Here is a 12,442-nt window from a genome sequence, read left to right on the forward strand (position 1 = left end):
TGTTAGTGGGTGTCATGAGATTATTAGTATTATTTCTTACATTCAAAACAGCGTCCGTACATCAATTTGTATTTAAAATTAGGGAAATAAAAAACCTAGACGAAATCATACTGAGTGGCTCCGCTGGGGAGTATGCTCTGCAGCGAAGCCACTTTAATTTGTTGTTTTCTTTCTTATTGTAGCACCTACCCATAAGATCTTTTCACGTACACTATGTACATGGTACGTACATTAATCTATAACTCAGCATCACAAGACAGAGCATCACAAAAAATCAACATCTGAGCTTGTCCCGTAATAATTCCGGTACCGTTTTTGTCTCACTATTGTCCGGGTACCCGTCTCATTCGGGTATAGTACCGTATAGCAGTTCCCAGCCGAGTTATGTTCCCGTATATTTGTATTTACCGTCAACAAAGCCGCCTGTGTTTTTTTTTATAAAAATATTTGCGTTTCCATAGCCACCGGGTGAGTGACGAGAATTTTTATGAGGACCCGGTGGTGTAATGGTTAACACGCTCGTTTCGGGTTGACAAAAGCTGCGGGTTCAAGTCTCGTCCGAGTCTTTTTTTTCTATTTAATTTTCTCTTTGTTAGTAACACAAACGTACGTACTATGTCTATTGGTGTAAAAATGTGACTGAAATAACGGCCTGGTCCAGTGGTAGAGTATTGGGCTCACGATCCGGAGGCCTCGGGTTCGAATACCGGTGGGGACATGTTACAAAAATCACTTTGTGATCCCTAGTTCGGTCAGGACATTACAGGCTGATCACCTGATTGTCCGAAAGTAAGATGATCCGTGCTTCGGAAGGCACGCTAAGCCGCTGATCCCGGGTACTAAATAGTGATTTAAGTATGTAGCCGTTACCTGAGTCATGACAGGAACCTTTGGCGGCTCAATAACCCTGATACCAGGGTTGTTGAGGTTGGTATTCCACCTCACAACCCACACGATAAGAAGACTGAAACAATGACTCGCCCCTATTCACACCAAGGATCACAACGTATTTATGTAAATCCCTCGCCATAGATTATAGAGGTATATTGATATCGATATTTATTGAGTGATTCTGAACTAAAGATGGAAAATATCGGTAAGTAACGGCTCCGTGACAGCCGGGGTGTGACTACTAGTGAGGTGAAGTCCATGATATACGGTCACGAGCATTAATATGTATACACTTTGGTACCAAGTCGCATTAACTTTTTTGACAAATTGAACTGTAAGTCTCACTAAATGTTAAATATGTTAGTGCGACAGAGTCCTAAAGTGGGTACATTATATTGCTCATGATTGTACATCAATGTGTTATATAGACAATGCTGTTGACTGCAGTATAAACCATCTAATTTAATATTAAGTTATACCTGTCATTTTCTTATTGAGGAGCTCGGTGGCGCAGCGGTAAACGCGCTCGGTCTGCGATTGTTGAAGTTAAGCAACTTTCGCAAAGGCCGATCATAGGATGGGTGACCACAAAAAAAAAGTTTTCATCTCGAGCTCCTCCGTGCTTCGGAAGGCACGTTAAGCCGTTGGTCCCGGCTACATTATCAGTCGTTAATAACCATCAACCCGCACTGGGCCCGCGTGGTGGTTTAAGGCCCGATCTCTCTATCCATCAATAGGGAAGGCCCGTGCCCAGCAGTGGGGACGTTAATGGGCTTATGATGATGACCTGTCATTTTCTTATCCGCCAAAAAGGAAAGGGACGGGTAATCGACAGGCATAATGGAACACACGACAATTTTAGGCAGAAATTAAGAAAAAAAATTTTTTTATTGGTCAGTGAGTGTGTGCGGAAACTTCACGAGTTAATTCCACCCACTCTATTCCATCTACGGACAACCAGACTTCGACGGGCATTTCATCCATATGTTCTGGATATACCATCCTTTTTGATGCGAACAGCAAAGGACTGGAACTGTCTGCAGTCGTCTGTTTTTCCAACTCGTTATAATCTGGGAGTCTTCAAGGCTAGAGTGAATAGGCATTTGCTAGGTAAGCGTGATCCGCTCTAGACCAGATCGTCACTTACCATCAGATGAGACTGTTCAAACGCGAAACTTTAAAAAAAACTGCATTTGTGTTTAGGAAAACAAATAGAGAAAAATACTACTCTTTTTTAGGTTGACTTTTATGGGACATGATCTGTGTGATGGTAATAATTTACCCAAACATAATTGCAAAGCGCCAGTAAAAAATACATTAGCATAGAACAAAAATAAAATCATGACTTTATTTGGCATGAAGAATATAAAATACCTACTAACCTCTAATTTAGTATTTTTGTTATCTACTTATATTTTCGAGACGTTTTAAAAATGGAATCGGGCAATTTATATTTCAAAAATAAATAATCTCGATACTATCGATTGAACGTAGTAACGTAGAATACAGGGTGTTAGTGACATCGTAACGAATACTCAGGGGGATGATTCAGACCATGATTCTTAGTTAATACCAAGTGGAGTTTTTCGTTGCTAAATTCATGTTTTTTTTAAGTATATTTTTTTTCCAGTTATATAAGCTGAATCATGTCCCTCAGTATAACAAATACTGAGGAGGATGATTCAGACCATGATTCTGAGATTTCCTCTCAGAAAATTGGAATCAAAATCAAATATACTTACTCAAAAAAAACATGAAAATTTTGGTGTTTTATTTTAACAATTTCCAGTTCCATTTTTTTGCGACGGACATTTCCACTTGATATCATATGAGATAAGAATCACCCTCAAAGTTTCCGTTACGATGTCACTAACACCCTGTATTAGTTACTCCATGATATTGACATCGACAACACTATCGGATAAAAATTCATATATCTATCTGGCGAGCTCAGTGCGACGAACCGCTAAAATGGGGGATGGATGTCCGATCCCCCATTTTGGCATTACATAACACAGTATGTTCACAGCTTCACGCCGCGTACGACGGGGGTGAGCTGTCAATTATGTATATAATATAACTTGTCACATAACATATTATCACGCTTTTATCCCCTAAAGGGTAGACAGAGGCATGACAATGTCCCCATCGGGAATCGAACACAGATCATACGGGCTCCAGTTCGTACGGGCGGTTACTAACGAATCAGCTGTCGTCAAATGATTCATCATATCTACGACTTCATATCAAAAATGGCCGCCAGTTATCTTATCTTCCTCTTTTTTACAGAAGCGACTGCCTGTCTGACTTTCCAACCCGCGAAGGGAAAACCAGCCCAATACAGGTTAGGTCACATACCTCTGAAAAAGCATTTCTCGGGAATGTGGGTTTCCTCACAATGTTTTCCTTCGCCGCTGAGCACGTGATAATCATGTATGATCCAAAAATGCATTCGAAAACAAATTCGACAATCATTGGTGTAGGCTGGATTCGAAGCTGCGACCTCAAAGTAAGAGGCAAGCATTCTACCCACTGAGCTACCACGGCGGCCTGAGATATGGAAATGACATACAAATAAAATTTATTAATTGTGCAAAAAATACATTAGCATTAGAAATATTATTAAATGTATATTTAAGTACATGACAGTATGAAGAATCCTTGTAAATTTTGTACAGTTTAACTCAAAAACCCAAATCCCTATAGCGTCTCAAGATTCCCTTAAAAACATACATAACATAAACAACCTATATACATCCCACTGCTGGGCACAGGCCTCCCCTCAATCAACCGGAGGGGGTATGGAGCATACTCCACCACGCAGCTCCACTGCGGATTGGTGGAGGTGTTTTTACGGCAAATAGCCGGGACCAACGGCTTAGCATGCCGTCCGAAGCACGGAATCATCTTACTTTTTAGGACAATCAGGTGATTCAAGCCTGAAAAGTACTTACCAAACAAAGGACAGTCTCACAAAGTGATTTCGACAATGTCCCCATCGGGAAAAAACAAAAGTAATAAAATCAATACAAAGGCTCTTGAGGCGTTCGTCACTCTGTAATGATCCTCCGAATACCAAAATACCCTCTCGAACGAGGCTTGCTTTAAAATCTACTTATTTCGATCTAAATCAGTCGCACCCTAACTCCTCCTCGCTGGAGGAAGCGTTGGAGGTACGGATTTAGAATGCAGATAACTAAGCTCACGACTATATTCCAATTGGGGTACTCAGAGACTCAGAAGTACATGCATCGCACCTTACCGAGCTTTCTGTTAGACCGACGTGATAGGTAAGCCATTTTTGACGTAACTTATTGTGGATTTACACATTGTTATTATCATAATAAATAAATAAATAAATAATGAAAACCTGTGATTAAAACACATAATACCGAAAATTCAAAAATAAAATTCAAAAATATTTATTTTTCAAAATTGGCTTACAAAGTTAGCGCTTTTTGAACGTCAATAAATTAAATTACATATTATGTAACTAGCTGTAAAACTACTACCACATCGGAATCTGTAACGCTGAGGGAAAGACGTGTTTCATGTTTTCCTTTCTTTTCTTTTTTTTTAAATCCAGTTTGTATTACATAATTTATAGACTATAGACTTATAGACCGGGTTCTTACATAACATAAACAGCCTATATACGTCTCCCTGCTGGGCACAGGCCGCCTCTTACGGGACTTAACAGGAGGGGGTACGGAGCATATTCCACCATGTTGCTCCACTACGGGTTTGTATTTGGGCTAGTAGCCCGGGACCAACGGCTTAGCGTGCCTTCCGAAGCACGGAATCATCTTACTTTTTCGGACAATCATCTGATTCAAGCCTGCAATGTCCTTACAAAGGACAGTCTCACAAAGTGATTTCGACAATGTCCCCATCGGGAAACGAACCCCTCAAACAGAATACCTCGTTAAAATCAAGGATATGAGACTCCCGATATTTCAACACTTTTGCAAGTGCCATGATCACGGGATGACAGATGAAATGGAGTGGAGAAGGTAGATCCATTATCAGTAGGCATACTAGAAGTATCGGGTGTCTCATATCCCCGATTTTAACGCGGTAAGAACTCGGTATTATGTGTTTTAATCATTGTGGATTTGCCGCATATCGTTGTTACAAAACACAATTTTTTTAATTTTGTCTTTTAAAAAATATAAAATTTCCTCTTTTCGAGTAAACTTTTTGTCCTAAACGTAGGTAATAAATATTAGAAAAAACTTTACTTTTAATTGAGTTCATTTTAATTTCACGGATGGGCTGTATCCTGCCCTATAATTGAGCTGGTGTTCCCTTCGGGTTGGAAGGTCGGATGGATTAGATGTAGGTATAATATGTCAGAGGCGAAAGTCGTTACTAGTAAGAATAAATAATAAAGGTACTATGGTCCTGTGTGTCTCCGGCCTGCTTCTTAAACGGGGAGTGTCGGTTCTATACTTGGTACCGAACTTGTGTCATCAAATATTTTTTCTTACGTGCAAGTTCTGTGTAAATCGCACGTCCTCCGAATAGAGCCATCGCGGGTTTTCGCACACCGATTTTTTGTCGTGACTTTAGATTTGCCGCAAATGGCATTAACTACTTGGCCGGACTAATGGGGAGCGTTGAGGGCTTTCACCCGGTGCAAAATTTATGACAACAGGCCTGAAGTTGCCTAGTTGAGCGCGAACCTCGGCTCAGACGTCTGAGACGATTTTAGAACTATAGCGATAAGAGCTGAATGAAGGAAATCGTCGACCACGCCTGCGGAGTCGGTATCGGGGTCCTGAACACCTAAAACCTAAGAGAAACGGAATCAGAATCCGAATCATTTATTCAACGTAATTATCATGGATAAACTTGTTGAAAGTCAATGTAACATTTTTGAATTTACGTCATTCCGCAAGGTGTTATGGCTGAGGAGAAGAAATGACAAGAAACTGCAACAGCAACACATCTTTTAAAAACCAATGAGGGTATACATTACAAGTTATTTAATAACCAGAGGAAAACAAATCACATTTAAATCTTCTAGTAAGACCTTTTTATAGTTAGACTTAGGTCTGTGCTAGGAAACCTAGGATGTAAAGTTAGAGCAGGACACATAAAATAGACTCGTTACGTCTCCAATGCTCGCTCCTTTATGGGTTCTTAGATTATACGAGAGGAATCAATGACTCTTGACTGCCGATGAGGAGCGTTCGGGTTTATTTCTTTATTCTAGTGATGCGCTGAGTTGAGTTGACTCAGTGTGTTGAGTAGAGTGTTAGTGAGTTGACTCTTTGTTGAGTGGGGTGTTAGTGAGTTGAGTCATAATATTTCTCCTAAGGTTTCTACGTCATTGAAAAAAATATAAAATGCGTTTAAAGATCTAAATATGCCACATCGAAACAATGCACCTAAGAAAGCAATATTGTCATAAAAGTGCGCACTGATAATTATTGACTCTGCTATCCTCTGTCACGGATTACAGGTGCGACTTATGTCTGTTTGTAGATTTTATTGACAGCGAAGGACAATCACTATGTAAGTAAGATTTAATCTCGACTGATACATCACTATGCTAACGAACTATCTGACATATTTTGACAGATCTAATTCTTACCGCGCATTGAGGCGATTGTAAAATGTTATCTTTATCGAAATATAATCACTGAACTGGTAGTTCTTTTTAATGATACCTATTCAAAGAACAAATCAGCAAATCTACGTCACTTTGTTACATCCCTAATGAGTATGTATCTACTTGAAGTTTCTAGAATTCTGAGACCTCAAAAAGTTGTAACGCAAGGCGAGCTTAAGTCAAGATACCTAGGTACTCACATATAACACAGTATGTATTGTAGAAAACTTTTCATTTTAGTTTTAACTAGTAATAAAGCTTCATCATCATCATCACTAATTTAAGAGCCACGCTCTTGTCGGTGTAGCATCCTCCATGCTATTTTTAGGGCAAAAAGGGCAGTGGTTTCCCTCTTGCCTTCCGCCCCTTCTTTTCTGTCTGACGCGAGAGGGATGGTGCCCAGAGTAGTCTATTTCAAAGCCGTACTAGGACTCTTGTCCTCCGCCTTTGAATATTACTGACAGTTACTGCTGCCCTCTGTCAGTTTCCAGATTACAGTCCCTGTGACTCGCCTCTTCCGTTGAGGTTAATAAAACTTAGCACCCCAATTACTTGACTTAAGAAGCTCTATACTAAGTTCATCACTGGTTTTCGACCTATAAATGTGCCTATTTTTAACCTATCCTGTCAATTTATTCAGTCTTCTTCTATCGTGTGGATTACCAACCTCATCAACCCTGGTGTCAGGGTTACTATTGGCCGCCAAAGGCCTCATTCATGGCTCATGTAACGACTAGGTACTTACATCAGTTAAGTAGTAACGGAACTAACGCCTTAAGTGTCTTCCAAACCATGGATCATCTTACTTTCGGACACTCGGGTGATCAGCCTGTAATGTCCTAACCAAACCAGGGCTAACAAAGTGATTTTTGTGATATGTCTCCACCGGGATTCGAACTCGAAAGCTCCGGAGCCCGTTATTTTTTATTCGGTAAGAATATAAGTAAGAATAGCTCTTTCAGGTTAGATAAAAGAAATAAAAAGATTATTCAACTGCGATTTTCTTGGTTATTAGCTTAGAGAGAGGTTCTGTCGCTTTGAGATATTTCTCGGCAAAGTGAAACCGAATGCATTTTTCTTAGTAATTTATTCAATACAATAAAAGGATAAGTTTAAATTATACTTCACTGGTTTCCAGTTGGTGAGGGTTTTTTGAGTACCAGATAGTATTTTAAAGAGTTCGGTTTTAAATGTACCGGGTGAGAGCCTTCAGCGCTCCCCATTTGTCCGGCCAAGTAGTCAATGCCATCTGCGGCAAATCTGCAATAAGTCACGTCAAAAAAAAGGTTTTAAAAGAATATGATAAGTTGTACTAAAAAATACACATTACTAGACCCCGATTCCGACCCCGCCGGCGTGGGTGACGATATGTCTCATTCACCGCGTATCGCTTTCAACTCACTAAGGTCGATTAATTCTTTCAAATACAATCTACTCAAACGCCCTGAGCCGAGGTTCGCGCTCAACTAGACACGCTCACAGCTGCTGTTTTAAATGTTTGTACGGAGTCCTCAGCGCTCCACATTTGTGCGGCCAAGTAGTTAATGTCATGCGCGGTAAAAATAAGTCACGTCAAAAAAACGAGTAGTAGAGAAGCACATTTAATAGGTACCAGGCATTTATATTTTATTATTATTATTTTATTTTTTTTGTACTGTATCTATCTTCATCTGTGTGAATTTGTTTTGTATGTTGTGTGCAATAAAGTATATTTGATTTGATTTGATTTTATATCATTTAAGTAATCATTCATCTTATAAGAAGTTTTTTACATAAATTTAGCTAGGTATGTTAGAATCGAAACAAATGCAATTTTATAGTCTCTGCTTACCCCGGTGAGCAATAGACGTGAGTTTATATGCGTATGAATGTAGGTAATAACGGGTATCAACCTCTAGTAGCGATTTCAAAGGCGCAGTCGGCATCGATATTGAGGGATTTTCCAATCGGCGTTCCCCACCCAGCAATGTATCTTTGTTATCAACATTGGTCGAGCAGGCGCCATAGTCCCCCATAGCCCCAGTATCCGGTCCCAATAGCCCAGTTCCCCTTGTTCCCATAATCTGCAATAGCCCTACACGAACCGGGGATTGTCTTTGGGTGCACTCCCGTAGTGCATACAGGGATAATTGATATTAAGTACATGGTTTCCAAGATTTGTGCCCGTTTATGGGCAATAGACTCCCCCTATGGGACTTAAGAGATAAAATTGAAGAATCAAGAGGACTACCCACACATGTGGTGCCTCATGACGGGTATAGGGGTCGTGGTAGACCTAGAAAAAGATGGCGTGAGGCTTTGGACGTGGGTACAGGACCGTGAAAAATGGAAAGAGGAAGGATTCCTTAAATTTGCTTCCGCCATCAAGGATAATAAAAATAATCTGCAAAAAATAAATATATAAAATAAGTAAATAGGTATTTATGTATATTATGTATATATTTGTCGCTTTTATTTTTTATTAGTAATTTAGTCTTACTGTTGGTGAGTAGGTACTCAAAGATACTCTGAACTCACGATTGTTATTATTATTGTATGTCGTTTCCACCAACCCGCATTGGAGCAGCGTGGTGGAGTATGCTCCATACCCCCTCCGGTAGGTTGAGGGTAGGCCTGTGCCCAGCAGTGGGACGTATATAGGTTGTTTATGTTATGTATGTTATGTTATGTCGTTTCCATATCTCGGGACTATGGAATCCCGGACTTTTGGAAGGCGTGCGTGGGCGTAGCCAACACGTAGAGGCCCATTAAGGTGATGCGTTTCAGTCAGCTAGGTAACGCTGCGTCAGCAGATGGCGTTACTTCTGCAGTTTTCGTATTTTTTTCCATTTATTCGTTTAGTGTTGAGTTCTGACCCAGTGAAATGTTAGGTGGCGAAATCTTACATACATTATCTTTAAGTTAAGCTACAATTTTGAAGTATTTACTGCAGATATCATATTGAAACATTGCATCAAAAGTTGGTGTCATTTCAATTTGTATTTAACCTAAATGTTGTGTGATACCGACCTGCGATTATATATGATCCAAATATAAATTCCAACTCATAAAGTCGAATTCAGTTGTTTAGTTAAGATCGTAGCGTATATTTTTTGGAGATTCAAGAGATAAAAATATAACCTTGTATAAATCAATATCAGCTGAGAAAGCATCCATTGTCGGAGCCCTCGGCCGGATCCGGAGTGCGGATGTCCGGACGCCCCGGGTAAAAGTCCGGACTCCGGACTCCGGATCCCACTCTAATGCCAGTCGATACAAAGAAACCTTCTGCCTGACTTCTGTTGCTTTTTACAATGCAGTGGTTACTGTTTCAGACACTTTGGTACTATTATACAGGGTGTTAGTGACATTGTAACGAAAAAAAAATACAAAGCCTACTTGATCGTACTAAAAACGATATTGGTTGTTTTTCTTGTCGCAAATGATTAATTAACATTTTGATTTTTGCTGCGCCGCAATGGAAATTAAATAACGCGAACAGTCGCTACTGTTCGATTTACGTTGATGGTTTTTAATTAAATTTATCATTTTTATTTTTTTATGTTATAAGCAGCTTAAAGCACAGTTCGACTTAAAATAATTTAAAAAATAGCACGAATATTTTAATGAATTTTCCGACGGTAAAATTCCACTTGATATAAACTCAGAGTTTTGGCCTAAATTATCCCCCAAAGTTTTCGTTACGATGTCACTTACACACTGTATTTGTGTCTTAATTAAGGTGGATTTACCATTGACTAAATTGGAGATGTCCTTAGAAAAGGTTCAGTGCGATCTACTCTGAACCGGCGTACGTGTATGAAGCGATTGATTAATGTGGATGAAGCAAGAGAAGCGTGTTAGGATCGAAGCAACCGTTTGCTTCAGGGTAAGCAGAGACTACGGATATATGGATATCCATATATCCGTGTCCGGTGCGAAATAGGCGTGAGTTTTTGTATGTATGTCCTTTAACAAAATTGCGTTGTATCCTCTAAAATCCAGATGCTATGCATATCGCTTGTTCACTCCAAATTCAGAATGCAAGGAGCAATCAGTTTAATCACAGTTTAAACTTTAAACCCTCCAGTCCAACAGTTGGTCAAAGTACAGTCTAACTATTGGCAGGACTTAGTATTCAACTCTATAGTTGAATTGAAACTGTTTCAAACAGAGTGATAGTGGGGTGATGGTTCTGTTTCAAGTTGCCAGTAGTGCTGTCCAGAAATAATTCATTCATTTATTATTTATTTCTTATTATTATTTACATTTCACGACTTTACAGTGCAGAAGCTCCAATGCGCCGTGAAACTTTCAATATAAACAATTAAATATATTTTTTATAAGTACCCTAAATAGTCACTTATAATATAATTACAAATTAAATATTAATACAATTATAAATTAACAATTCAAGACTTTACGTGTATATTAACGAGCGAAATCAAAGATGACCAACTCAGTATTAACGTATAATAAAGAATAAAGAACACAAAATTATAATAATGTAAAAACCTAACTTACACCCCCGTTGCTATGCGCCGTATAATCAACAACACCTAGGCAAAGGGGGTTGCCAGATCTGACGCCAACATGTGTCTAATCTAAAAAAAAAAATAATTAGACATATGAAACTTAAGTGTAAACAATAAAAAAAATATATTTAATTTTCACACATCATTCATCATCTGAGGAGCTCGGTGGCGCAGCGGTAAACGCGCTCGGTCTGCGATTGTTGAAGTTAAGCAACTTTCGCAAAGGCCGGTCATAGGATGGGTGACCACAAAAAAGTTTTCATCTCGAGCTCCTCCGTGCTTCGGAAGGCACGTTAAGCCGTTGGTCCCGGCTGCATTAGCAGTCGTTAATAACCATTAATCCGCACTGGGCCCGCGTGATGGTTTAAGGCCCGATCTCCCTATCGATCCATAGGGAAGGCCCGTGCCCCAGCAGTGGGGACGTTAATGGGCTGATGACGATTCATCATCTCGCAGAACCTCAGACACGACGGAGATGGAGATGTCCTTAGAAAAGATTTAGTACGATCTACTCTGAACCGGCGGCGTGTATGAAACGATCTGGAGGAAGCAAGAGAAATATTTCAGGATCGAAGCAAATGGAATTCCATTGCCTCTGCTTGCCCAGGTTGGCAATAAGCATGAGTTTATGTATGTATGTAAAATGCCACAGTACCTAACAATTAGATAGATAGATAATATAGTCTATTGAACACAATGGACACAAGATACAGAAAGGTACAACAAGTGGCAATTTCTTCCAAGCAACCTTTGGGTACAGGAAAATTTTGTACAAATATAATAGTTTAGTAAAATCATTGTATTGTTACTTAATAAACAGTTAAAAAAAGTTAATTGAGTGATTGTTTTGATGTCAGAAAGGTGTTGGTTTGACTCACTCAATAGCATTAAATCGTAGATCGATAATCAAACTATCGATGGTTTCACATCACTATTGTTAGATCTCGCGGCGGGTAAGTAGCCTGCTTGTATCAGATACTAACACTTAGTTTAAACTTTCTTAACCACTCGCCACATACCTGATACTCGTACCTTTATAAAATTAATCTAGCAACAGAAGATTAGTTTCACAGGATTACGTCGCAATTTTAGATTACTTAATTACGTCCTGGGTTCGATTCCCGACGAAGATCTGGTTAATGAAAAAACTTTGTGACTATCCCTGGTTTGGTCAGGACGTTGCAGACTGAAATTATCTGATTGTCGATTAATTCTGTGCTTCGGAGGGACTATTTACTTAAATAAGTATGTGGTCGTTGCATGAACCGTGTTAGTAGACTTCGCCTTTTGATTTAATAAAAACCTGACACCATTATTGAGTTGGTCATTTCAAAAAGGTGGTGAAATAATTTACAAAAACACAACCTAAATAAAATTCAACATTTTCCATTTACCCCCAAACCAGTAGAAAATAATTGTT

This window comes from Pectinophora gossypiella, chromosome 21 (assembly GCF_024362695.1).
Source record: "Pectinophora gossypiella chromosome 21, ilPecGoss1.1, whole genome shotgun sequence".
Classification (NCBI taxonomy): domain Eukaryota; kingdom Metazoa; phylum Arthropoda; class Insecta; order Lepidoptera; family Gelechiidae; genus Pectinophora; species Pectinophora gossypiella.